This window comes from Pan troglodytes, chromosome 23 (assembly GCF_028858775.2).
Source record: "Pan troglodytes isolate AG18354 chromosome 23, NHGRI_mPanTro3-v2.0_pri, whole genome shotgun sequence".
NCBI classification, from domain to species: domain Eukaryota; kingdom Metazoa; phylum Chordata; class Mammalia; order Primates; family Hominidae; genus Pan; species Pan troglodytes.
Window position 1 is genome coordinate 19,742,388 of NC_086016.1, and position 27,741 is coordinate 19,770,128.

The 27,741-nt window shown below is 45.4% G+C and overlaps 1 long non-coding RNA gene across 1 annotated transcript; it reads left to right on the forward strand.

Annotated features, from left to right (window-relative positions):
• LOC134809746 (uncharacterized) lies at positions 1-27,741 on the forward strand. Its single transcript, XR_010156224.1, has 4 exons — positions 1-772; positions 10,187-10,314; positions 12,639-12,741; positions 25,254-27,741. It is a non-coding gene; the product is annotated as an uncharacterized LOC134809746 (long non-coding RNA).

Consider the following 27,741-nt stretch of genomic DNA (forward strand, 5'->3'; position numbering starts at 1 on the left):
CTCCCCGGGAAGGAGTGGGTCTGGGTCCAGTCCGTAGGACCCCCTCGCGGATGCTGACGCGGAATGGAGTTGAGGTGGGGGAGGCGCTGGACCCTAGGGCCCCTGCCTGCCTCCTGGGGAGCCCGGTGACCCAGGCAGCCCTGGTGAGGCCGCAGGAGTCTGGGCCCTAGCGACGCCCCCGGGCTCCCACAGGACGAATGTAGACGGTGAGGCCAAGGACGCCCTGCTGCCCTCGGGACTGTCCCTCCAGCCCCCAGCTTTCCGTGGTTATTGGGCCCCCTCTGCAGAGGGGCAGGGGAGCCCACCCTGGATCCTGAGGCGCCGAGCTTGAGGGACCCCAGAGCTCCAGCCAGGCCGCTTTCTTTGCGGATGGTGAAGCTGAGGTCCCGAGGAGGGCAGGGGCAGGTCCCGGGCGCTCCTCAGGCAAAGGGAGCCGATTTAGGGGCTGGGGTCACAGGAGGCGCTTCTGCGACCTCTAGGGCCCTAGAGCCCGGGAGGATGAGAGACTGGGGGCCTTTCGTCCACCCCTGGGGCTGGGCAGACGCTCAGCCTGTGCAACCCGAAGCTGCTTCTGCCCAGTCCAAGCTGCGGCCCCTTTAAGAGGGGGTGGTGCTTCAGCCTGGCGCCAGGGAGGCTGCCAGCATGCAGGCCCCGACGGAAGCCGAGACTGCGCTTCGTGCGAGGCCCGGGCAGCATCGGCGGCGTGGTCAGAGCGAGTCTCGGAGAAGATGTGGCTTCCGTTTGTTGGTGGAGGAGGTGGCAGGTCTCGGCGGTAAGTGGAGGGGGATGAACCCCACTGGGAACCCTCTGGGTCTCCCTACTCCTTCTCGGCCGCTCCCTGCTTTCGGGCCCTGACTTCTAAGTGGGCATCTGGGCCCGAGTCGTCAGCGTCGGGGCGGTTGTGGGATCCTGGCCTCGGCAGCGTCCACACCCCCGCCGGGAAGGCTATGCCCCTGTCCGACCCGCGTCCAGCCTATAGGAGCGCCCTGTCCCAGAGCCGGCGGCGAAGCTCTGGACTGGGTCCCTCCGAGCCCCACGGGCCTCTGAGCTGGGGCCTAGGGTTATTTTTTATGCCTCGGCACCTTTAGAAAGAGACCTCGCTGGAGCAGGGGACATCTGTAGTTTCAGTTCTTTGAGGAGTTTCCAGCTATTTAGCTGTTTTCCATGGTGTGTACCCTAATTTTCATTTCCACCTACAGTGTATGAGCTCCCCTTTCTCCAAAACCAAACCCCCGTTCCAATTTGTTTTTGTTTTTGTTTTTGTTTTTTATTTTTTTTATTATACTTTAAGTTTTAGGGTACAAGTGCACATTGTGCAGGTTAGTTACATATGTATACATGTGCCATGCTGGTGCGCTGCACCCACTAACTCGTCATCTAGCATTAGGTATATCTCCCAATGCTATCCCTCCCCCCTCCCCACCACAGTCCCCAGAGTGTGATATTCCCCTTCCTGTGTCCATGTGATCTCATTGTTCAATTCCCACCTATGAGTGAGAATATACAGTGTTTGGTTTTTTGTTCTTGCGATAGTTTACTGAGAATGATGGTTTCCAGTTTCATCCATGTCCCTACAAAGGACATGAACTCATCATTTTTTATGGCTGCATAGTATTCCATGGTGTATATGTGCCACATTTTCTTAATCCAGTCTATCATTGTTGGACATTTGGGTTGGTTCCAAGTCTTTGCTATTGTGAATAATGCCGCAATAAACATACGTGTGCATGTGTCTTTATAGCAGCATGATTTATAGTCATTTGGGTATATACCCAGTAATGGGATGGCTGGGTCAAATGGTATTTCTAGTTCTAGATCCCTGAGGAATCGCCACACTGACTTCCACAATGGTTGAACTAGTTTACAGTCCCACCAACAGTGTAAAAGTGTTCCTATTTCTCCACATCCTCTCCAGCACCTCTTGTTTCCTGACTTTTTAATGATTGCCATTCTAACTGGTGTGAGATGATATCTCAAGCATTCCTATACACCAACAACAGACAAACAGAGAGCCAAATCATGAGTGAACTCCCACTCACAATTGCTTCAAAGAGAATAAAATACCTAGGAATCCAACTTACAAGGGATGTGAAGGACCTCTTCAAGGAGAACTACAAACCACTGCTCAAGGAAATAAAAGAGGATACAAACAAATGGAAGAACATTCCATGCTCATGGGTAGGAAGAATCAATATCGTGAAAATGGCCATACTGCCCAAGGTAATTTATAGATTCAATGCCATCCCCATCAAGCTACCAATGACTTTCTTCACAGAATTGGAAAAAACTACTTTAAAGTTCATATGGAACCAAAAAAGAGCCCGCATCGCCAAGTCAATCCTAAGCCAAAAGAACAAAGCTGGAGGCATCACACTACCTGACTTCAAACTATACTACAAGGCTACAGTAACCAAAACAGCATGGTACTGGTACCAAAACAGAGATATAGATCAATGGAACAGAACAGAGCCCTCAGAAATAATGCCACTTACCTACAACTATCTGATCTTTGACAAACCTGAGAAAAACAAGCAATGGGGAAAGGATTCCCTATTTAATAAATGGTGCTGGGAAAACTGGCTAGCCATATGTAGAAAGCTGAAACTGGATCCCTTCCTTACACCTTATACAAAAATCAATTCAAGATGGATTAAAGATTTAAACGTTAGACCTAAAACCATAAAAACCCTAGAAGAAAACCTAGGCATTACCATTCAGGACATAGGCGTGGGCAAGGACTTCATGTCCAAAACACCAAAAGCAATGGCAACAAAAGCCAAAATTGACAAATGGGATCTAATTAAACTAAAGAGCTTCTGCACAGCAAAAGAAACTACCATCAGAGTGAACAGGCAACCTACAACATGGGAGAAAATTTTTGCAACCTACTCATCTGACAAAGGGCTAATATCCAGAATCTACAATGAACTCAAACAAATTTGCAAGAAAAAAACAAACAACCCCATCAAAAAGTGGGCGAGGGACATGAACAGACACTTCTCAAAAGAAGACATTTATGCAGCCAAAAAACACATGAAAAAATGCTCATCATCACTGGCCATCAGCGAAATGCAAATCAAAACCACTATGTTTTTGTTTTTTTGAGACGGAGTCTCGCTCTGTCTCCAAGGCTGGAGTGCAGTGGCGCCATCTCGGCTCACTGCAACCTCCACCTCCCAGTTTCAAGCAATTCTCCTGTCTCAGCCTCCTGTGTAGCTGGGACTACAGGCGCCCGCCACCACGCCTGGCTAATTTTTGTATTTTTATTTTTAGTAGAGACGGGGTTTCACGATATTTGTCAGGCTGCTCTGAAACTCTTGACCTCAGGTGATCCGCCCGCCTCGGCCTCCCAAAGTGCTGGGATTACAGGCATGAGCCTCGGCTCCCAGCCCCTCTTATTTTTAAAATTTTTTTCTAGGAATATTCAATAACTGTGAGATTATCTGCGTGTGGTTTTGAATTACAGTATTCTAATGAATAGTTAATTTTGAGGACCTTATCTCTTATCTGTTGTTCGATTTTATATCTGTGCAGAATTGTCCGTTCAGGTTCTTTGCGAAATATTAGATTGGATTCTTTTTCTACTTTGTAGTGTTTTTTGTGTACACGTTAGTTGACAACTCCTCGTGAATTACATGATTGCCTGAAATTTTTGCGTAATCTATAGGATGCTTTTTTATTTGGAAAGTAGTTTTCTTTGCTATGCAGAAACTTTTCACGTTGATGTAGTCCCATATGTTGTTGGTTTTTTTTTTGCGTTTTATGCGTGTCATTGTGGTCACCCATATTAGAAAATATGCATCAGTAACAAAGCATTTAATTGTCAATGAGGTTTTTCTTCACAATTATCTAAGGTATTCGTTTTCTATAAGAATTGTTTTAAAATATTTTTGTTACCAGAGCAGTTGTATTATATTTCAAAATGTAAGATGATTTTTAAAAGCCTGAGTACCTAAGATGCAATTATATGAACTCTACTCTGGAGGGAGAGAAGGATGTCAGTGGACATTGTAAGACTTTTATGTTTTTGTGCCATCAAATATAGGTAAAAATATCAATAGTGCAATTCTGCTGTTTAAACAGGAACTATTGGCCTCCCTGGCCCTAAATGGAAGGGCTGATATTTTATGGTTGATTATTTTATGGTAAATTAATCCAACTTAATTCTTTTTAATTTGGTTGAATGTTTTTCTTGTTAAGTAATGTTTAAAAAATAAAAACTGGAAGTTCTTGGCTTGATTTTAAAAAAAAAGAGAGATTCTGGTTGAGCTGAAATGGGAGTAGTCCAAAGCAATTATTATTATTATTCTTTTTAGACAGGGTCTTGCTCTGTCACCCAGGCTAGAGTGCAGTAGTGTGTTTAAAGCTCACTGAAGCCTGGACCTCCTGGGCTCAAGTGATCCTCCCACCTCAGCCTCACAAGTAGCTGGGACCCAGGCGTGCACCACCACACCCAGCTAATTTTTTATTTTTTGTAGAGATAAGGTCTCACTATGTTGCCCAGGCTGGTTTCAAACTCCCGGGCTCAAGCAGTCCCCCTGCCTCAGTCTCTGAAAGTGCTGGGATTACTGCCTCAGTCTCTGAAAGGCCTGAGCCACTGCAGCAGCTAATTTTTTTTTTCTGATTGAGTATAACGTATTTTTTTTCCAAAGATGTCCTAACATATACCCATACCTATGTATCCATGAAATGTTGGCATGCCTCCATTGACACTTGTTTTGTCTCCTTATTTATGTAAAATATAAAATGTACTATTTTTACCATTTTTGAGTGTACAATTCAGTGGTATCAAGTAAAGTCACAGAGCATACGATATTTGGTTTTCCATTCTGGAGTTACTTCACTTAGAATAATGGCCTCTAGCTCCATCCAAGTTGCTGCAAAAGACGTTATTTCATCAGTTTTTATGGCTGAGTAGTATCCCATGGTGTATATATACCACATTTTCTGTATCCACTCATTGGTTGATGGGCACTTAAGTTGTTTCCATATCTTTGCAATTGCAAATTATGCTATAAACATGCATGTGCATGTGTCTTTGTGTCTTTTTCATATAACTACTTCTTTTCCTTTGGGTAGATACCCAGTAATGGGATTGCTGGATAGAATGGTAGTTCTACTTTTAGTTCTTTAAGGACTCTCCATACTGTTTTCCATACTGGTTGTACTAATTTACATTCCCACCAGCAGCGTAAAAGTGATCCCTCTTCACTACATTCAAGCCAACATCTATTGTCTTTTTACTGTTTAATTGTAACAATTCTTGCAGGAGTAAGGTCATAGCTCATTGTGGTTTTAATTTGCATTTCCTTGGTGATTAGTGATGTTAGTGCCCTTTAAATAGAGACTCCAATAGTTTCTTTGTTCCATTCTCCATATGAGGCCATAAGACAGGTATCTTTTTATTTTATTTATTTATTTATTTATTTATTTATTTATTTATTTATTTATTTGAGATGGAGTCTCACTCTGTCACCCAGGCTGGAGTGCAGTGGCTCTATCTCGGCTCACTGCAAGCTCCGCCTCCCGGGTTCATGCCACTCTCCTGTCTCAGCCTCCCAAGCAGCTGGGACTACAGGCACCTGCCACCACACCTGGCTAATTTTTTGTATTTTTAGTAGAGACAGGGTTTCACCGTGTTAGCCAGGATGGTCTCGATCTCCTTACCTTGTGATCCGCCCACCTCAGCCTCCCAAAGTGTTTTTCTTTTTTATTTTTTTGAGATGGAGTCTCAAAAATTGAGCACAATTTCAGCTCACTGCAACCTCCGCCTCCTGGGTTCAAGCAATTCTTCTGTCTCAGCCTACGGAGTAGCTGGGACTACAGGTGCCCACCACCACAGCCGGCTAATTTTTGTATTTTTAGTAGACATGGGGTTTCATCATATTGGTCAGGTCAGTCTCAAACTCCTGATCTCAGGTGATCCACTCACCTCGGCCTCCCAAAGTGCTGGGATTACAGGTGTGAGTCACCGTGCCCGGCCGAGGCCCCAACAAGACAGCTATCTATGAACCCTTGCCAGACACCAAATTTGTTGGTGACTTGATGTTAAATTCCCAGCCTCCAGAACTCTAATAATGTCTGTTGTTTACAACCCACCCAGTTTATGGCATTTAGTTACAGCAGCCTGAATGGGCTAAGACAGTATGTGTGTAAATTACTTTCTTAGCACTGTGTTTGCTGCAATCTGTAAGTTTTGGTATGTTATGTTTTTTATTTCTTTTATCTCAAGATAATTTCTAACTTCCCTTGTGATTTCTTTTTTGATCCATTGGTTAGTTACGAGTATGTCGTTTAATTTTTCTTTTTCTTTTTTTTTCTTTTTGAAACAGGGTATCACTCTGTCACCCAGGCTGGAGGGCAGTGGTGCGATCTCTGCTCACTGCAACCTCCCTCTGACTCCCAGGTTCAAGCAATTCTCCTGCCTCAGCCTCCCAAGTAGCTGGGATTACAGGTGCCTGCCACCATGCCCAGCTAATTTTTGTATTTTTAATAGAGACAGGGTTTCACCATGTTGGCCAGGCTGGTCCCGAACTCCCAACCTCAAGTGATCTGCCTGCCTCGGCCTCCCAAAGTGCTGGGATTACAGGTGTGAGCCACCACACCTGGTCTGATTTTTCAAACATTGGAAAATTTTGTGATTTTTTAAAAAGTTTTCTTCTGTTAATTCATTTCATATGACTGAATATATGCCTTGTATAATTTCTCTCTTTTAAAGTTGATTAATTCTTCTCCTCTGGCCTAATATATGATCCATCCTTGAGAATGTTCCATGTGCACTTGAGAAAAATGTGTGTTCTTCTGCCGTTGGATGGAGTGTTCTATATATGTCTGCTAAGTCCAATTGGTTTATGATGTTGTTCAAGTTCTTTATTTTCTTGGGGATCTTCAGTCTAGTTTTTCTACTCACTGTTAAAAGTGGCATATTAGAGCCGGGCTCAGTGGCTCACACCTGTAATCCTAGCGCTTTGGGAGGCCAAGGTGGGTGGATCACCTGATATCAGGAGTTCAAGACCAGCCTGGCCAACAAGGCAAAACCCTATCTCTACTAAAAATACAAAAAAAATAGCCAGGCATGGTGGCAGGCACCTGTAATCCCAGCTACTTAGGAGGCTGAGGCAGGAGAATCACTTGAACCTGGGAGGCAGAGGTTGCAGTGAGCCAAGATGACACCATTGCACTCCAGCCTGGATGACAGAGCAAGACTTTGTCTCAAAAAAAAAAAAAAAAAAGTGCCGTATTAAAGTCTCCAACTATTTTGTAGAACTGTATATTTCTTCCTGAAATTCTGTCAATGTTTGCTTCATGTATTTTGGAGCTCTGAAGTTTATTGCATATATGTTTATGATTATTATATTTCCTTGATGAACTGACCCTTCTGTTAATATATAATATCCTTTTTTATCTTTTGCAATTGTTTTTGACATAAAGTTTATTTTGTCTGATATTAGTATAACAACCCAAGCTCTCTTTTGGTTACTATTTGTGGGGAATATATTTTGCAACCTCTAACTTTCAACCTATTCATGTCTTTAAATCTAAAATGAGGCTCTTGTAGACAGTGCATATTTGCATCATGTTTTATTATTCATTTAGCCAATTCCTGCCTTTGGACTGGAGAGTTTACTCCACTTAACTATTGATAAGAAAGGACCTCTGCCATTTTGTTATTTGTCTTTCGTATGGCTTAATATTTTCTGGCCCTCATTTCCTTTATAACTGCCTTCTTTTATGTTTAGTTTCTTTTTTTCCCCAAGACCAAGTCTCACTCTGTCACCCAGGCTAGAGTGCAGTGGCACGATCCCAGCTCACTGCAACCTCCGCCTCCTGCGTTCAAGTGATTCTCCTGCCTCAGCCTCCCATGTAGCTGGGAGTACACAGTACCATACCCAGCTAATTTTATGTATTTAGTAGAAACGGGGTTTCACCTGTTAGCCAGGCTGATCTCAAACTCTCAACCTCTGGTGATCTGCCCACCTCGGCCTCCCAAAGTGCTAGGATTACAGGCGTGAGCCACTGCAACTGGCCTATGTTTAGTATTCTGTTTTTTTGTTTGTTTGTTTTTTGTAGTGACATATTTTGTTCCCCTCTCATTTCCTTTTGTTTATATTCTATAAATATTTTCTTCATAGTTACTATGAATATTACATACAACATCCTATGGTTGTAACAATCTAATTTGAATTAATACCTACTTAACTTCAACTGCATACAAAAACTTATGGTGGCTTATACCTATAATCCCAGCACTTTGGGAGGCCAAGGTGGGCGAATCACCTGAGGTCAAGGGCTCAAGACCAGCCTGGCCAACATGGTGAAACCCCATTGCTATTAAAAATACAAAAATTAGCCAGGCGTGGTGGCATGCGCCTGTAATCCCCGCTACTCAGGAGGCTGGGGCAGGAGAATCACTTGAAACCAGGATTGAACCCAGGATTGAACCCAGGTTTCAGTGAACCAAGATCTCACCACTGCACTCCAGCCTGGGTGACAGAGTGAGCCTCTGTCTCAAAAAACAACAAACAAACAAACAAAAAACTCTACTCATGTACAGTCTTCCATTTATATTGTTGATGTAATCTTGTGCCTACCAACTTAGTCCACAAAGGCACTCACGTTGATCTAGTATCACAAGTGGAAAACAGTATTACTTGCCATAAACAGAAGGCAATTATAACTATAGGTTTTTTTAAAAAAACAAACAATTTTCTCATATTCTACCTAAATCCTATTCCCATTGAAAGCTCTGATCCTGAAGTGTATCTTCCTCTTGGGACTTCCAGAGAGTTCAAAGCATGTCAGCACTAGACTAAGAGTCAACCTGATATACTCAGAACAATTGGAAGTGAATCCAAAAAGGGAGGTGATTCAATGTTTTTAAAATGATTTTTCAGATAGCTCTTAAAACCATTTCATGTTCCACAAGAGATATTGCTTATGGTTCAAGTGAATAGGTTGTGAAGCAAGAATTAAATTTAAATACCAACCCTCTCAGTGAGCAGCTGAGTGACTTTGAGGAAGTGAATGTGCCTCTCTGAGCATGAAGTTTTTCTTATTTAAAATGGGCTACAAAAAAGTGCCAGCTTCACACAAAAACATGTATGCAAATGTACATAGCAGCTTTACTCAAAATAACCAAAACCTGGAGACAACCCAGGTTTTGAAAGGCTTGGAGATGCCTTTCAGTAGGTAAATGGTTAAACAAAAACTGAGGTACACCCACAACATGGAATACTGTTCTGCAATAAAAAGGATCAAACCATTGATGCACACAACTTGGATGAGTCTCTAGAGAATTATGCTAAAAAAAACCAACAATCCCAAACAGTTGTACACTATTAAATTATATTTATATAACACGCTTGAAACAACAAAATTATAAAAATAGAGAACAGAGTAGTTGTTAGCAAGGGGTTAGGGATGGGGAGAGGAGAGGAAAAGAGAAGAAAAAGGAGGTGGATATGGTTATAAAAGAGCAACATCAGAGATCTTCCTGATGTGCTGGTGAATGCACAAACCTACATATGTGATAAAACTGCATAAAAATAAATACACCCATACACACACACAGGTACAAGTGAAATGGGAGATCTGAAGATTGGTGGATTGTATCAACATCAGGATTCTGGCTGAGATACTGAACTATAGTTTGCAAGACGTTGCCACTATGGAAAACTACTAAAGAGTACAGGGGCATCAATCTGTATTATTTTTTATAACTGCATGCAAGTCCACAATTATCTTAAAATGAAAAGTTAACTTTAAAAATACCACCCTCATAGGCTCTCTGTGAGGATCAAATGAGATAGTATTTAGGGAAGAAAATTCACTCAGCAAATGTTTATTGACCCCTCTCATCTGTCCAGACACTGTGTGAATGCTGAGCTTACAGCAGGGAACAAAGTTCACACTATAATAGAAATTTTATTCTAGTATAGTGTCACATAAAAGCGAATTGATATTTTTTAATTTGTCATTGAAATTGGTATAATCACGACCACTCATAGAACAGTAGCATGCATCGTGTGCCTACGTGTAATGAAAATAGACTCAGAGAGATGGCAAAATTTGCCCAGGTACCAGGTAGAACCAGAGGCAGAATTGAAACCCAGATTGGAACCCGAGGTTGTGGCTCATCATCTCTAAATTCACTGCCTTCAACAAAGAAGCTCTCTCCCCTTTGTAGGGTAACCCAGAGAACACAGCCGAAGTGGAATGTGGGAAAGTCTGCGACACTGGGGACAGAGCAACTGTGGATGAAGAGGGCAACATCTGGTTCCTGGGGAGGAGTCATGACACTATCAATGCCTCTGGGTAGGTGTGACTGATGCCAGGCTGGCTGTTGTCATCCTCATATGCCTCCTGGGATCTTGCTTGCCCAGACAGTCTTTCGTGCATTGGTGACAGGACCCTCAGCCCAATTTGAATAGAGCCATGTCTACAATGCCCTGATCCCAGGTTTTGGTGCACCTCCCTAACCCCTGCATACAGAAGAATCAATCAAAATGAAATTCAAGAGGGTCTTGGAGACATAATAAGACACTGTGCAATTTAGAGAAGGGCCTTGGAATGAGATGGAGAAGGAAGACTCTGTCTTGGTCCCCAAAGGTTCAGGGAGCTTATTTCATGTGTGTGCTCCTCTAATGCAGCACAGGATGTCACAGAACAAACATAGTAATAATAACAACTAACCTTCAGCTATTGTTTATTTTTTATTTATTATTATTATTAATCTATTATAAATCTATGAATACAACAAATCTATTAAGATAGATTATTATAAATCTATTATTTGTTATAATTATTTAGCTAACCTGGAGTACTTACTATGTGAAAGCACTGTTCTTAATGCTTTATATAACTCACCTCTCAATGCTGGAAGGGAGATGCGATTATTACCCCTATTTTACTGATGAGGAAACTGGGTGGCTGACCAGTGAAGAAATTTGCCTGAAGTCTCAAAGATAGCACAGGGTGCAATCCAGATTTGAACTGAGGCAGGCTGGCTCTGAGACCCTGTCCGTAACCCCTACATGATTTTTTAAAAAGATACATTACACTACAGTAACAATTTCTCTTGGATATTTTAGAGAAATGGATGTGATTTTTTTTAAAATTTCTGAAATGTGATGTACTGGAAATTTGCAGAGAGTAGATTTTAAATGCTCTTACCACAAAAGAAAAAAAAGAGGTAATTATGTGAGATAATGGATATACGAGAGCCTGAGTGTAGTAATCGTGCTACTATGTATATGTACATCAAAACATCATGTTTTATGCCTTGAATATATTTAATAAATGCCAAAAATCATGCTGATTCAATGGGAAATAGTGTGCAGAATTTGCACAAATGTTTAAGACCAAGTTTGAGGCTTCCAAGAGATTTCGTGTCTGGCGAAGCTGCATGGGCCAAGGGCCCAGGGAACTAAGCATTCGCCCTTCTTTGTCAATAAAGGCAGTGAGGCGAGAAGCCCTGGGAGCACCTACAATGTCCAGGTCTTCAAATTTTGGGCCTGTGGCACAGACAGATCAGGAGTCTCTGGGTCCCTATGACCTCTGCCCTCTGTGCCAAGGGAAGCTGTGACTCTCCAAAGCAGGAGATTTGAGGACTTGGTTCACCCCAGCCCTGGCATCTACCCCAGAACCCTTCATCCTCCAGGTACGGCATTGGGCCTACAGAGGTGCAGCATGCTTTGGTGGACCACCCAGTGGTGGCAGAGTCAGCCACGGTGAGCAGCCCAGACCCGATTCAAGGGGAAGTGAGGAGGGCACAGAGATCATTGTGTCTGTACATGGGCACTAGGAAAGCAAACGCCCGGGAAACTTCCAGGCCTTACCTGGGCAACCTTGGGGGAAGGAGGGCATAGTGTGCCTGTGCACTTACACAGTATAGTGACTTGGGGGCACTGCGGCCTCTCTGTGGCTCTGAAGATAAAGATGACAGATTATATTTAGTGAGCACTTAATACATGCCAAATAATTTAACTCTCACAAAATGGAATAATCTAAGAGCTCTTCTACTCTTTGTAGATGAGGAAAGAGGAGCAGAAGGAAGTTAAGTAATCTGTCCACATCACACAGCTACTAAGGGGTGGAGCCAGAATGGCATTTCAGCAACGTGGCTGAAGAACATACGTGCATTTGTTTATTAAAAAGTGTTTATTGAGCACCTTCTATATGCAAGGCCTTGTACAATAAAAAGGGGATAACACTACTAATGTATGAATAATAAATTGTCAATAATTATCAAATACCCATTGGGTTACAGGCACAGGGTGGTATATATAATAATAGTAAAAATAATGATGAAAGTACTGATGACAGGGATAATAATGTAAACTACCTGGATGTTTTATATGTATTATCTCATGGAAGCTTTAAAGAAACCAAATGAGGAATGGAATCTTTATTATTCCCATTTCACAGAGAAGGAAACTGAGGTTAAGGAGAGGTCAAGTAACTTTTCAAGGCATGGAGTGGACATTGGAAGTACAGGCATTTGCACCTGGTCCTCTTCTTTTCCAAAACTACTGTAGGGTCCAACGTCACCTTGTTTTTCCACTCATTCAATAAATACTGACTTTTTATGCTATGTAATAGGTTGACACTCATCATGAGCCTCTGCCCTCGTTCTGCAGGTGGTGAAGGCATTGATTGTCCTGACCCCACAGTTTCTGTCCCATGACAAGGACCAGCTGACTAAGGAGCTGCAGCAGCATGTAAAGTCAGTGACAGCCCCATGTAAGTACCCGAGGAAGCTAAGTGAGGGCAGATGGAAGGGGTCAGTTCCCAGTACTCCTGCCCCATGTCTCCTAGGGTGGCTGTGCAGGGGGAAGCTTGGAGACTCATAGTAGTGGCTTTTTTTTCTGCATAAGAAGCAATTTGGCTTAGGGATGGAGTGTTCTCTTAAAAATGTATTTAAACTGACAAATTAGAAAATGATCTATTAAAAGCAAGGAGACATAGATAAATCCTAATTCAGGTGATTACAACAAATATTTCTTAAGTACTTTCTATATGCTGGCAATTTATAAGAGTGTTTAAGATAAATCTAGTATAAATGCTGAACTCAGGAGAGTAAGAAAATGACAAATACTTATAGGACAGCCCATGCGATATTACAAGCACATGCAATGTTCTGAAATAACACAGAGGAGGGCATAATTAACTCTGCAAGAGTTAGGAGGAGGTTCAAAGAGGAGGGCCTAGTGAGTAGGCATTTTCAAGATGTAAAGGAATAGAGGGGATGATGTGGAAAGAGGAAGAACCTCTCAAAACAAGACAGGGCTGGGCTTGGTGCCTCACACCTGTAATCCCAGCACTTTCAGAGGCTGAGGCAGGATGATCAGTTGAGCCCAGGAATTTGAGACCAGCCTGAGCAACACAGCAAGAACCCTGTTTCTATTTAAATAAGTTTAATATATTTAAAAAAGACGCTCCCTCTCCCTCTCCCTCTCCCTCTCCCCACGGTCTCCCTCTCCCTCTCTTTCCACCATCTCCCACTGATGCCGAGCCAAAGCTGGACTGTACTGCTGCCATCTCGGCTCACTGCAGCCTCCCTGCCTGATTCTCCTGCCTCAGCCTGCCGAGTGCCTGCGATTGCAGGCGCGCGCCGCCACGCCTGACTGGTTTTCGTATTTTTTTGGTGGAGACAGGGTTTCACTGTGTTGGCCGGGCTGGTCTCCAGCTCCTAACTGCGAGTGATCCGCCAGCCTCGGCCTCCCGAGGTGCCGGGATTGCAGACGGAGTCTGGTTCACTCAGTGCTCAATGGTGCCCAGGCTGGAGTGCAGTGGCGTGATCTCGGCTCGCTACAACCTCCACCTCCCAGCTGCCTGCCTTGGCCTCCCAAAGTGCCGAGATTGCAGCCTCTGCCCAGCCGCCACCCCGTCTGGGAAGTCAGGAGCCTCTCTGCCTGGCCGCCCATCGTCTGGGATGTGAGGAGCCCCTCTGCCTGGCTGCCCAGTCTGGAAAGTGAGGAGCGTCTCTGCCTGGCTACCCAGTCTGGAAAATGAGGAGCGTCTCTGCCCGGCCGCCATCCCATCTAGGAAGTGAGGAGCGTCTCTGCCCGGCCGCCCATCATCTGAGATGTGGGGAGCGCCTCTGCCCCGCCGCCCCATCTGGGATGTGGGGAGCGCCTCTACCCGGCCACGACCCCGTCTGGGAGGTGAGGAGCATCTCTGCCCAGCCGCTCCGTCTGAGAAGTGAGGAGACCCTCCGCCTGGCAACCGCCCCATATGAGAAGTGAGGAGCCCCTCCGCCCAGCAGCCACCCAGTCTGGGAAGTGAGGAGCGTCTCTGCCCGGCAGCCACCCCATCCGGGAGGGAGGTGGGGGGATCAGCCCCCGACCCGGCCAGCCGCCCCGTCCGGGAGGGAAGTGGGGGGATCAGCCCCCGTCCCGGCCAGCCGCCCCGTCCGGGAGGGAAGTGGGGGGGTCAGCCCCCCGCCCGGCCAGCCGCCCCATCCAGGAGGGAGGTGGGGGGGTCAGCCCCCCGCCCGGCCAGCCGCCCCGTCCGGGAGGTGAGGGGCGCCTCTGCCCGGCCGCCCCTACTGGGACGTGAGGAGCCCCTCTGCCCGGCCAGCCGCCCCGTCTGGGAAGGAGGTGGGGGGGTCAGCCCCCCGCCCGGCCAGCCGCCCCATCCGGGAGGGAGGTGGGGGTGTGAGCCCCCCGCCCGGCCAGCTGCCCCGTCCGGGAGGGAGGTGGGGGAGTCAGCCCCCAGCCTGGCCAGCTGCCCCGTCGGGGAGGTGAGGGGCGCCTCTGCCCGGCCGCCCCTATTGGGAAGTGAGGAGCCCCTCTGCCCGGCCAGCCGCCCCGTCCGGGAGGGAGTTGGGGTGTCAGCCCCCCGCCCGGCCAGCCGCCCCGTCCTGGAGGGAGGTGGGGGGTTCAGCCCCCAGCCCGGCCAGCCGCCCCGTCCGGGAGGGAGGTGGGGGTGTGAGCCCCCTGCCCGACCAGCCGCCCCGTCCGGGAGGGAGGTGGGGGGGGTCAGCCCCCCACCCGGCCAGCCGCCCCATCCGGGAGGTGAGGGGCGCCTCTGCCTGGCCACCCCTACTGGGAAGTGAGGAGCCCCTCTGCCTGGCCAGCCGCCCCGTCTGGGAGGGAGGTGGGGGGTTCAGCCCCCCACCCGGCCAGCCGCCCCGTCCAGGAGGGAAGTGGGGGTGTGAGCCCCCCGCCCAGCCAGCCGCCCCATCCGGGAGGGAGGTGGGGGGGGTCAGCCCCCCGCCCGGCCAGCCGCCCCATCTGGGAGGTGAGGGGCGCCTCTGCCCGGCCGCCCCTACTGGGAATTGAGGAGCCCCTCTGCCCAGCCACCACCCCATCTGGGAGGTGTACCCAGCAGCTCATTGAGAACGGGCCATGATGACAATGGCGGTTTTGTGGAATAGAAAGGGGGGAAAGGTGGGGAAAGGATTGAGAAATCGGATGGTTGCCATGTCTGTGTAGAAAGAGGTAGACACGGGAGACTTTTCATTTTGTTCTGTACTAAGAAAAATTCTTCTGCCTTGTGATCCTGTTGATCGGTGACCTTACCCCCAACCCTGTGCTCTCTGAAACATGTGCTGTGTCCACTCAGGGTTAAATGGATTAAGGGTGGTGCAAGATGTGCTTTGTTAAACAGATGCTTGAAGGCAGCATGCTCGTTAAGAGTCATCACCACTCCCTAATCTCAAGTACCCAGGGACACAAACACTGCGGAAGGCCGCAGGGTCCTCTGCATAGGAAAACCAGAGACCTTTGTTCACTTGTTTATCTGCTGACCCTCCCTCCACTATTGTCTTATGACCCTGCCAAATCTCCCTCTGTGAGAAACACCCAAGAATGATCAATAAAAATAAATAAATAAATAAATAAATAAAAATTAAAAAAATAAAAAATAAAAAAAGACAACAGAGTAAACAAGAAGCACTGAGGTATGAGACAACATGACATGCAAAAGACAGTAAAGTTGAACTAGTAACATAATTTCTAATGTCTCCAAATGATGCAAGTAGCATACAGCTCTTAAAACTGACATGAGAAAGTGCATTTAGTGACTTCAGTCTTTGGTGGAAGTTCCTAGTGTATGAAATGGAACAGAAGAGAAAAGGCCTTGGTTCCCATGCTGTGGGAATAGGGAGCTGGTGAAGGGCTAAGTATCAGAGGACCTGTAATTCAGATAAATCACTCTGTTGGTTACCTGGAGGGTGAATTTGAGGAGAATGAGACTGGAGGCAGGAGCAAGGCAGTACCAGTGCAGGTGAAGAAAGAACATAGGTAGAACTTGGCCACCAATTAGAAAAGGTGAGAGGAGGAGCCAAGGAGAGGGAAACGTGTGGGATCACGGCCAGGTTTCAGGCTGGAACAGGACAAATGGCAGAAGCATCCAATATTGAAAATAGAGTCAGAGGAGCCTTCTTGAGTGGAGAGGGATAACAGGGCATTCTAGGACAGGATGGGTTTGAGATTTCTTCACATATCCGAGTGGAAAAGTCTTGGAAGCATGAGGCCACACCAGAACTCAGTGAGGGCAAGAAGATAGGGAGTGTGGAGTCATCAGCTTGCAGGTGACAGCTGAAGCCATTCTCCCACTTCAGGAGAGAAGCACATGAGCAAAGAGCTGAGTTTCCTGGAGAACACCAACATTCCCAAGTGAGCTGAAAGATAGAATTCAGAGGAGGGCCAGAGGGAAAATTAAATGGAAGAGTGTGCTGTAGAGATAGCACTGTGATCCAGGGCTTGATCTTTGAAGGCAGACTGCCTGAATGACAGTTTCGTTTTCTGTAAATGAGAGTAAAATTATCTACCCATGCATGAAAAAAAACCCTCAACAAACTAGAAACAGGAGGGAACTTCATCAACATGATGAAAAGCATCTGTGAAAACCTAACAGTTAACAGATTTAATGGTGCAAGACTGAATGCTTTCCCCTAAGATTGGGAACAAGACAAGGATGGCCATGTTCAGCAGGTCTATTCAGCCTTGGTTCTGACCAGGACGATTAGGCGATTGGTATATAAAAGGATCCAGATTAGAAAGGAAAAAGTAAAACTGTCTTACTCCCAAATGTCATGATCTTGTATACAGAAAATCCTAAGGCATCCAGTTTAAAAAAAAAAACAAAACTAGAACTAGTTCAGCAAGTTCACAAAATCAGCATACAAAAATCAATTGTATTTCTGTACACTAGCAATGAAAAATCCAAAAATGAAATTCAGAAAATTATTCCATTCACAATAGCATCCCAAAGAATAAAGTACTCACTGTGGGAAGAAACTAAAAAAGAACTAAATAAATGAAAGATATTCCATGTTCATGGATCAGAAGACTAAATATTATTGTCAGTACTCATCAAATTAGTCTACAGGATCAACCTGATTCCTATCAAAATCCCAGCTACCTTTTCTGCAGAAATTGACAAGGTGATCCTAAAATTCATATGGAAATGCAAAGGACACAGAATAAGCAAAATAATCCTGAAAAAGAAGAACAAGATTGGAGGACTTATCTTCCTAATTTCAAAACTTGCTACAAAGTAATCAAGAGGGTATGGTACTGTCTTAAGGACAGATGTATAGGTCACTGGAATATAGTTGAAAGCTCAGGCTGGGCACTCATGCCTGTAATTGCAGCACTTTGGGAGGCTGAGGTTGGGGGATCCTTTGAGGTCAGGAATTCAAGACCAGCTTGGGCAACATAGACAGTGAGACCTGTCTAAAAAAATAAAAATTAAAGACAAATTTGATTAGCCAGGCATGGTGGTATAGGCCTGCTGTCCCATCTAGTCAGGAAGCTGAGGTGGGAGGATCTCTTGAGCCTAGGAATCTGAGAATGCAGTGAGCTATGATTGGCTACTACGCTCCAACCTGGGGAAGAGAGAGAAGACGTATCTGTAAAAGAAAATAAAGCTAAGTGTGGTGTCTTATGCCTGTAATCCCAAAACTTTAAAGGGCCAAGGAGAGAGGATCCCTTGAAACCAGGAGTTTGACACCAGCCTGGGCAATATAACAAGACTCTGTAACTATGAAAATTAAATTAAATTTAATTTAAAACTATGGCTGGGTGTGGTGGCTCATGCCTGTAATCCCAGTACTTTGGGAGGCTGAAGTGGATGGATCACCTGAGGTCAGGAGTTCGAGACCAGCCTGGCCAACATGGCAAAACCCTGTCTCTACTAAAAATACAAAATTAGCCAGGCGTGGTGGTGTGTGCCTGTAACACCAGCTACTCCAGAGGCTGAGGCAGGAGAATCACTTAGAACCTGGGAGGCAGAGGTTGCAGTGAGCTGAGATCACACCACTGCACTCCAGCCTGGGTGATGGAGGGAGACTCTGTCTCAAAAAGAAAAAAAAAAAAATTAGCCAGGTATGGTGGCACACACTTGTCGTCCCAGCTACTTAAGAGACTGAGGCAGGAGGATGAATTGAGCTCAGGAGTTTGAGGCTGCAGTGAGCTATGATCACACCACTGCACTCCAGATTGGGCAACACAATAAGACCCTGTCTCGAAAAAAAATGAATTGATTAACTGAAAAATAATTGAAATCCCAGAAATAAACCATTACATTTAAAGTCAATTGATTTGACAAAGGGGTCAAGAAACTTCATTTGGAAAGGAATAGTCTTTTCTTTTTTTGTTGTTTTTCATTTTGTAGAGACACATGTCTCACCATGTTGCCCAAGCTTATCTTAAACTCCTGGACTCAAGCAATACTCCTGCCTTGGTCTCCCAAAGTGCTGGGATTACAGGTATGATCCACTATGTCCAACCATGAATAGTCTTTTCAACAAATGGTGGTGGGGCAATTGGATATTCATGTGCAAATAAATTAATTTGGGTCTCTGCCTAACACCATACACAAAAATTAACTGAAAATGGATCACAGACCTAAACGTAAAAACTAAAACTATAAAACTCTTAGAAAAAAACATAGGAGTAAATCCTTGTGATCTTGTGTAAGGCACTGATGTCTTAGATGCAATGTCAAAAGCACAGTTCAAGACCAGCTGGGGCTAAATAATGAGACCTGGAAAAGGAGGAAAGGGGAAAAAGTGAGAAAATGAAAAATGGCAAATTGAACATCAGCCAAATTTAAAACTTTGGCACATCAACAGATACAATCAAAAAAGGGAAAGACAGCCCACAGAATGAGAGAAAATATTTATAAATCATATGTCTAATAAGTGATATATCCAGAAGAACTCTTACAACTCAATATTAAAAGACAATCCAGCTTAAAAATGGGAAAAGAACATGAATAGACATTTCTCCAAAGGTGATATATTAATGTCCAATAAGCACATTAAAAAGTGTTTAACATCAGTCACTAGGAAAATGCAAATCAATCCACAATGGGATGTCGCTTTACACCCACTAGAATGAATACAACCAATCAAGACAGATAACGCCAAGTGCTGGAGAGGAGGTGGAGAAATCGAAACCCTCATACACTGCCAGTGGGAATATAAAATGGTGGAGCCACTTTTTTGGAAGATAGTATGTCAGTTTCTTAAAATGTTAAAAATAAAACTGCTTTAAACCCAGCAACTTTACTTCTAGGTATCTACCCAGGGAAAATAAAAATGTATGTCGACACAAAGACTTGTATGTGAATATTCACAACACCATTCACAAGAATCAAAAGGTGGAGACAACCCAAATGCCCATCTACTGACAAAGGGACTAAAATGTGGGATATACAAAGGAATACTACTCAACAATCAAAAGGAAGTTCTGAGGCACACTACCACAGTGACCAACCTCAACAACACAATGCTTCATGAAAGAAGCCAGATGCAAAAGAACACACATTGCATGATTCAGTTTATATGAAATGTCCAGAACAGCCTCATATAGGGACAGAAAGCAGATTACTGGTTGTCGAGGGCTGGGAATAAGACTGAAAAGTGACTCTGATAGGCACAAGTTTCTTTCTTGGGATGACAAAATGTTCTAAAACTAGATTTCGGTGATGGTTACATAATTCCATAAATATACTAAAAGTCGTTGAATTGGACCAGGCACAGTGGCTCACACCTGTAATCCCAGCACTTTGGAGGCCAAGGCAAGAGGATCACTTGAGCCCAGGAGTTCAAGACCTGTCTGGGAAACATAGAGACTCCATCTCTACAAATATTTTTTTTAAAATTAAACGGGTGTGGTGGCACAAGCCTGTAGTCTCAACTACTCAAGAAGCTGAGGCAGGAGGATCACCTGATCCCAGGAGGTTGAGGGTGCAGTGAGCCATGATAGCACCATTATGCTCCAGCCTTGGTATCAAGAGTGAGATCTTGTCTCTCACACACACACACACAAAAATCATTGAATTGTACACTTAAAATGGGTGAATTTTAGTATGTAAATTAGACCTCTCTAAAGCTGTTAATTTTCTTAAGGTTTTTTTTTTCTTTTTTTCTTTTCTTTTTTTTTTTTTTTTTTTTGAGACAGTGTTTTGCTCTTGTTGCCCAGGCTGGAGTGCAATGGCACGATCTCAGCTCACTGAAACCTCCGCCTCCCAGGTTCAAGCGATTCTCCTGCCTCAGACTCCCAAGTAGCTGGGATTACAGGCTCCTGCCATGAAGCCCAGCTAATTTTTTGTATTTTTAGTACAGACAGGGTTTCACCATGTTGGCCAGACTGGTCTCAAACTCCTGACCTCAGGTGATCCACACACCTCAGCCTCCCAAAGTGCTGGGATTACAGGCGTGAGCCACTGCACCGGGCAATTTTTTTAAGTTTTAAAATTACAATATTTACCCCTAGCACCAAGATTGTCTCAAAATACCACTAAAAGAAAACAAGCCTTCCTGGAGAGAGTGCTGATTCCAGGTCTAGGCCAGAAATGTATAAGATAAGCCTGGAACACTGTCACTCTGGATAGCAAGGAATCTATCAAAGATTAGGATGCTTTCAACACGTCTGAAGAGCCAATCTGAAGGGACTCCTTCTAACCAAAGATAGGACATTTTGTACATTAATAAGGATAATAATTGCAGTGGATTGAAATACATCAAATGTGTTTGAATGTCTGCATTCATAATGATTCTTTATAAAAAATAAAAGTGGGTTGGCCAGCCACAAGGGCTCATGCCTGTAATCCCAGCACTTAGGGAGGCCAAGGCAGGAAGATCACCCGAGGTCAGGAGTTCGCAACCAGCCTGGCCAACCTGGTGAAACCGCATCTCTACTAAAAGTACAAAATTAGCTGGGTGTAGTGGTGCATGCCTGTAATCCCAGCTACTCAGGAGGGTGAGGCAGGAGAATCACTTGAACCCAGGAGGTGGAGGTTGCAGTAAGCCGAGACCTCGCCATTGCGCTCCAGCCTGGGCAACAGAGCAAAACTCCATCTCAAAAAAAAAAGAATAAATAAATAAATAAATAAATGTGGGCTGGGGACAGTGGCTCATGCCTTTGGGAGGCCGAGGCAGGAGAATCACTTCAGCCCAGGAGTTCAAGATGAGCCTGGACAACACAGGGGGACCCTTAAGGGCCCATGTCTGTGGTCCCAGGTACTCAGGAGGCTGAGATGGGAGGATTGCCTGAGCACAGAAGTTTGAGGCTGTGGTGGCATGATTGTCCCACTGCATGCCAGCCTGAGCAACAGAGCTAGACCATCCCTGTCTAAATAAATAAACAAATAAAAGTGGTCACCATCAAAGGATATAAATGAAACAGACTGTCATTTTGAAAAATGGTAAACAAAAAGAACAAATCAAGCCACTAACTGGCCTTTTCTATATAAATTGTACAACTGGGTAGCACAATAATTTATAAGAAGCTGCATCTCTTTTTTATATTTACTTTTTTTTCTTCATGGAAGGCCCTTCTCAGGGTAGCAATATCTCTTTCTGGAAGTATGGCAGCTCATAAATGAAGAAGGAATGATATAACAATACCATCATTGTTCAATCCATAATTGATCACTGGCTGTTAACATTATAAAAAAAAAAAAAAAAAAAAAAAGGTGGCCAGAGAGTACACACCTCCTGCTGGAAGAACTTAGCACAGTCTTTTTGCCTTGACCCCTCAAATCCAACATGAATCTGATCAAGCTTTCAGATCAAACTACTAATTTATCAAAACTAGAACAAAGTGAAGAACAAGTTAATCAACATCACAAGGATACAATTAGCCAAATTCAAACTATCAGAAACAGCATAATGAGAATACAGTTAGCATAATCCAAACTATGGGGAAACTGCCTAATTTATTAAATAAACTGCAAGAGACAAAAAAGAGATCAAATGGGGAAGCTTTCAGGATCAAAAAAAAGCTAAGATACGAATGAAGCAATCCAAAAGAGAGACTTTATTTGGATTCTGATTCAAACAAACAAAAAAAATATGAAATTACTGGAAATTTGGAGCTAGCAGGGGAGTTGACAATATTAAAGAGCAATGGTGTGGGATGGTTGGTTGACCATGGTATTGGGATTATGTTTTTAAAAGAGTTCTTGTCACCAGGAAAGTGGTTCATACCTGTAATCTCAGTATTTTGGGAGGCCGAGGCAGGAAGATCATTTGAAGCTGGGAATTCTAGACCAGCCCGGGCAACATAGCAAGACCCTGTCTCTACTAAAATAAAAATTAAAAATTAGCTGGGCATGGGGGCGTGGGTCTATAGTCCCAGCTACTTAGGAAGCTGAGGCAGGAGAGGTCAAGGCCACAGTGAGCCATAATCGTGCCACTGAATTCCAGCCCGGGCGACAGAGGCCTTGTCTTGAAAGAACAAAACAAGAATCCTTATCTTTTACAGACATATACCAAGACATTCAGGGAGAAAATTATATGATATGTGGGATTTGCTATAAAATAACGAGAGGAAGAGGAGAAGCATGCAGGAGTGTACATGAAACAAGATTGGCCACGAGATGACAAATATCTGAATCCGCTGATGAGTAGGTGAAAGCTCACTACACTAGCCTCTTGTTTAAAATGCTCCAGAATAGAAAGTGTGTCTGAAAATCCACTTCATGGGTTTGTAGCAAGCATTGAATAAGGTCATGTATACAGAGTGCTTTATAACCATGGCTTACAGGTAGTCAGCACACATTGTTTTTAGTTTTGTATACTCCCCGTCCATTAATCACATCCAAAAAAGGTATGTTATTCACACTAAGAGCTCTGGCCCATGGACCTTTGTCCACTTGGTGGTAATTTTTTGAAATTTGGGGTTTAGAATGAGGAAATGCCAGCCTTCAGAGCCCCAGGCTTACTATGCAGCAGCAAAGCCAACAGTCCCAAATGCCTTCCTAGCACACCTAGTAAGTAGGATCACTTTCCTCTCACCTTGTAGGCATACTTGAGTTCATTCACTCATTCATTCACTATTTTTCATTCATTTCTTATGTGCCAGGTATTGGGTGTTAGGGATCCATAATACAGTGAACCCATAATTGACTGCAAGCATCACTTTCAAAGCATCATATCAGGATGAGAATTTAAGTGCCAAGTGAATTCAAGGAACAGTGCAAAGGATCCATGGCCTCAGTCACCATGAAGACCCTCCCAAGAGCCAGCCCTACTGGGCACATATAAATGAGTGGAGACCTGGAATTCACCCTTACAAAGCCTAGAACCTGACAGAGCACACAAGACAAAAGCCCAAATAACCAAGAACAGGGAGCAGAATGTGAGAGGTTGGCCCCAAAGGATTCAGCCACCAAGGTGGAGAAAGTAATGTGTGCAGAGTGGGGAGTAGTCAGGTTTGGCTGAAGCAAGCAGGCATTTGGGGAGAGGTGGAAACTGAGGCTGGAATGGTCTCCTAGGGCCCTGTATGGAGAAGGTCAGGTTCAGGCATCTGAATCCCATTCAGTAGCAAGAGAGTCACTCCATGGTGCCAAGCAAGGGCTAACAGGCTTAGGACAAGATTCAGGAAGAGGCCTCTTGCAGCAAGTGGCCAAGCCGAGGGACCACTCATGGAAGGCCTATCCCCGCCTGGCACTGCACCTTCAAGTTCACATCACATGGCCATGTGCACATTCATACACAACCATGTGCATGTTCATACACAACCATGTGCATGTTCACACAACCATGTGCACGTTTACACGTGGCCACATGCATGCTAATGCACAGTCATATGCATGTTCACACATCACCATGTGCACATTGAAACATGACCATATGCATTTTCACATGCTCAGTGACTCACAGATTCATAAGACCTGAGACGGACGTGCATTTTGGGAGATCCAACTTTAGGATATGGGCTCACTGTCTCAGCACATGCAGACCAGGCCTGAACTCTATTCAAGAAAGCTGCCTGCCAGTTTATAGCAGGGGTTAGCAAACCTTTTCCATGAAGAGCCAGTTAGGAAATGTTTGAGGCTTTGCAGAACATGTGGTCTCTTGCAACTACTCAACTCACTAAAGCAACAATGGACAACACATCCGTGAAGAAGCATGGCCGTGTTCTGGTAAAAGAAAACTTGGCTGCAGTTTGCCCATGCCTAGCCTAGAGTTTGTAGCCTCTTCCCAGAGAGAGGGAATCTGACAGATTCCCAAATCTGTCAGAGACTAGGAAGTCTCCTTCGGAAGGACACCCCTCCAAGCCTGAGGATCCATCCACCCACAGGAGGCCTGGCACAACTCATTCCCCACTCAGCTTGGTGCAAGCTAACCCTATCAGGCCCTGCCACTGTTATCCTTGCTGACCACCCCCAGTGTCCTCTCAAGTGGAGGCTGCCTGCTTCTCATGTCCTCCGCCGCAGGGTCAGGCACTGCACCCACCCCTTCCAGCCCCACAGGAGCCCCTCTCCCCAGCCCTGGCCTGCTGCCACCCGACCCCCTCACCGGGGAGCCCCTGCACATCCAGTTGAGCCCAGATGGCATTCCTTTAGGAAACCTCCTCGACACTCCGAAGTCCAGATCGCAGGCCCCACCTGGAATGTTCTCCTTGCAGCCTGTTCTTCACTCATGAGACCGTGCTGCACACTGGACTTCAACCATGAGCTTCACCGTCTGTCTCTTCCTTCACTACCTTCCCTCTGCACTAGGCCATAAGCTCTGTGGGAGAAGGAACTCATCACAGTGCCTGCCCCAGACAGGTTGTTCATAAGCACGTATTGAAATATAGAATTCCCAGGCACCTCCAACAGAGAGACTGGACCTTGTGAGACCCAACAAGAAGCCAGTATTTCAGAACTGATGAAAAATAGTAAGGATCTAGATTAGGGGGTATAGTGGGAATGAAATGGGGGACTGGGTGATGCCCCATATTTGTCAATAACTCATAGTCTTTCTCCAGAGATGTGTTCCTCCCCTGTGTTCTTTGTCTCATCAGCTGCCACCAGCACTCACTCCAGCCACTAAAGCCAGAAAGTTGAAAGACCTCTGCCCTCATCTGGCCCAGCCCCCATCCAGCCAAAGACCTGTCATTTCAACCTCACGCCCACCCCGCTTTCCACTCCCACTGCTCCTGCCTTAGTTCAGACCACCACCGTCGCTCTCCTACCCAGTTCAAGCCAAGCTGACCTGGCCAGTGGCCTTCAGACCTTCCCTTCTCCATCCTGCCATGTCCATCCTCCACAGGCAGAACAGGAAGCTGTCATGTAAAAGTGCAGGTCTGCTTTGGTCCTTCTCCTAAACCCTTCAGTGGCTTCCCGGTTCCCTTTGGGTCCTGGTACAGATTCCTTAGCATGGCCAGGGAGGACAGCCCTCCATGATCCTCCCCTCCCTGAGATGCTCCTCCTGCCCCAGCACCCTGTGTTTGAGCCCAAGCCCGCCCTGTGGTGTCGTGGGAGGCCCAGCTCCTCTGCCTGGGGTGCCTTGCCTGGCCTAGGAACTGGGAAAACTTACCTGCTTCCAAGACTCAGCTCTAGCACCTCTTCCTGCTGGGTGTTTTCCGATGCCCCCCCTCTCGCCACCTCATGGGGACCCCACAGTCCCCTGAAGAGCCTTCTGCCCCAGTGCCTCACCCCACTCTTTAGACCTGTTTCTGTTTCCATGGCTGCCTCGCCTTCTTAGACCACGGGCTCCTGCAGAGCGGGACCCCATATCTCAGTCGGCTTTGCATTCCCAGTGCCTGGCCGAAACTGAGGCTGGAATGGTCTCCTATTCCATAAGCTCTCAATAACTCTTGAAAAATGACTGGAATCCTGGACAGCGCCAAGGCAGCAACTGGGATGGGAGAGTGATCTGCTGCCCTCTCCTGGCAATGTGAGGAATTGTCCTGAGCACAGACAACTCCCTCCCTGCCTTGCACAAGTGCAGGATGGGGGAAACTGGAAAAGGAGCTGATGGAGGACTGGGGAGGTGGATGCTGTCTAAGGAGACAAACTGAATTGAGGGGTTGCTGGGACTCTGCTGGCTCACACGCTATTCCCATGTCATGGGCCCAGGGGCCAAGTCAGTGCTTCCAAAGGAGGGTGCATCCTGAGAGAGGCTCTGGCTCCCCCAACAGAACCCTAAACTCTTGAAGGACATCTTCCTTCTCAATATACCCGATTGCTGTGTTGTTGTAACTATCACTGTAACTTTTATTCACTTCAGTGGGCGATCACTGAGTTTTTCCTCCATTGTTGTACAACATGTGTTTTGCTCTTATGTGTAAAATGACTGTGAATTTAGCCACTGCCTTCTCCTGATTTTAACTCAGCTTTCTACTGCTAGGAGGTTATCTCTGTTCTGGGTTTCTCAGCTTTCTATCAAAACCCAAATACTGTCATTCCTCGGTATCCGTAGGGGATTGGTTCCAGGAGCCTCCCTTGAAGATACCAACATTGCAGGTGCCCAAGTCGCTGATAGAGAACAGCGCAGCATTTGCAGACAACCTATGTACACACTGCATGCACTTTCAATCAGCTCTAGATTACTTCTGATACCTAATTCAATGTAAATGCTATGTCAGTAGTTGTCTAGGGAATAATGACAAGAAGAAAATTTTGTACATGTTCAGTATGTAGGGAAAAGAAAGAGAGATCAGACTGTCACTGTGTCTATGTAGAAAGGGAAGACATAAGAGATTCCATTTTGAAAGAGACCTGTACTTTAAACAGTTGCTTTGCTGAGATGTTGTTAATTTGTAGCTTTGCCCCAGCCACTTTGCCCTAGCCACTTTGACCCAACCTGGAGCTCACAAAAATATGTGTTGTATAAAATCAAGGTTTAAGGGATCTAGGGCTGTGCAGGATGTGCCTTGTTAACAAAATGTTTACAAGCAGTATACTTGGTAAAGGTCATCGCCATTCTCTAGTCTCAATAAAACAGGAGCACAATGCACTGCGGAAAGCCGCAGGGACCTCTGCCCTTCAAAGCGGGGTATTGTCCAAGGTTTCTCCCCATGTGATGGTCTGAAATATGGCCTCGTGGGGTGAGAAAGACCTGACCGTCCCCCAGCCCGACACCCGTAAAGGGTCTGTGCTGAGGTGGATTAGTAAAAGAGGAAGGCCTCTTGCAGTTGAGATAGAGGAAGGCCACTGTCTCCTGCCTGCCCCTGGGAACTGAATGTCTCGGTATAAAACCCGATTGTACATTTGTTCAATTCTGAGATAGGAGAAAAACCACCCTATGGTGGGAGGCGAGACATGTTTGCAGCAATGCTGCCTTGTTATTCTTTACTCCGCTGAGATGTTTGGGTGGAGAGCAACATAAATCTGGCCTACATGCACATCCGGTCATAGTACCTTCCCTTGAACTTAATCATGACACAGATTCTTTTGCTCACATGTTTTTTGCTGACCTTCTCCTTATTATCACCCTGCTCTCCTACTACGTTCCTTTTTGCTGAAATAATGAAAATAATAATCAATAAAAACTGAGGGAACTCAAAA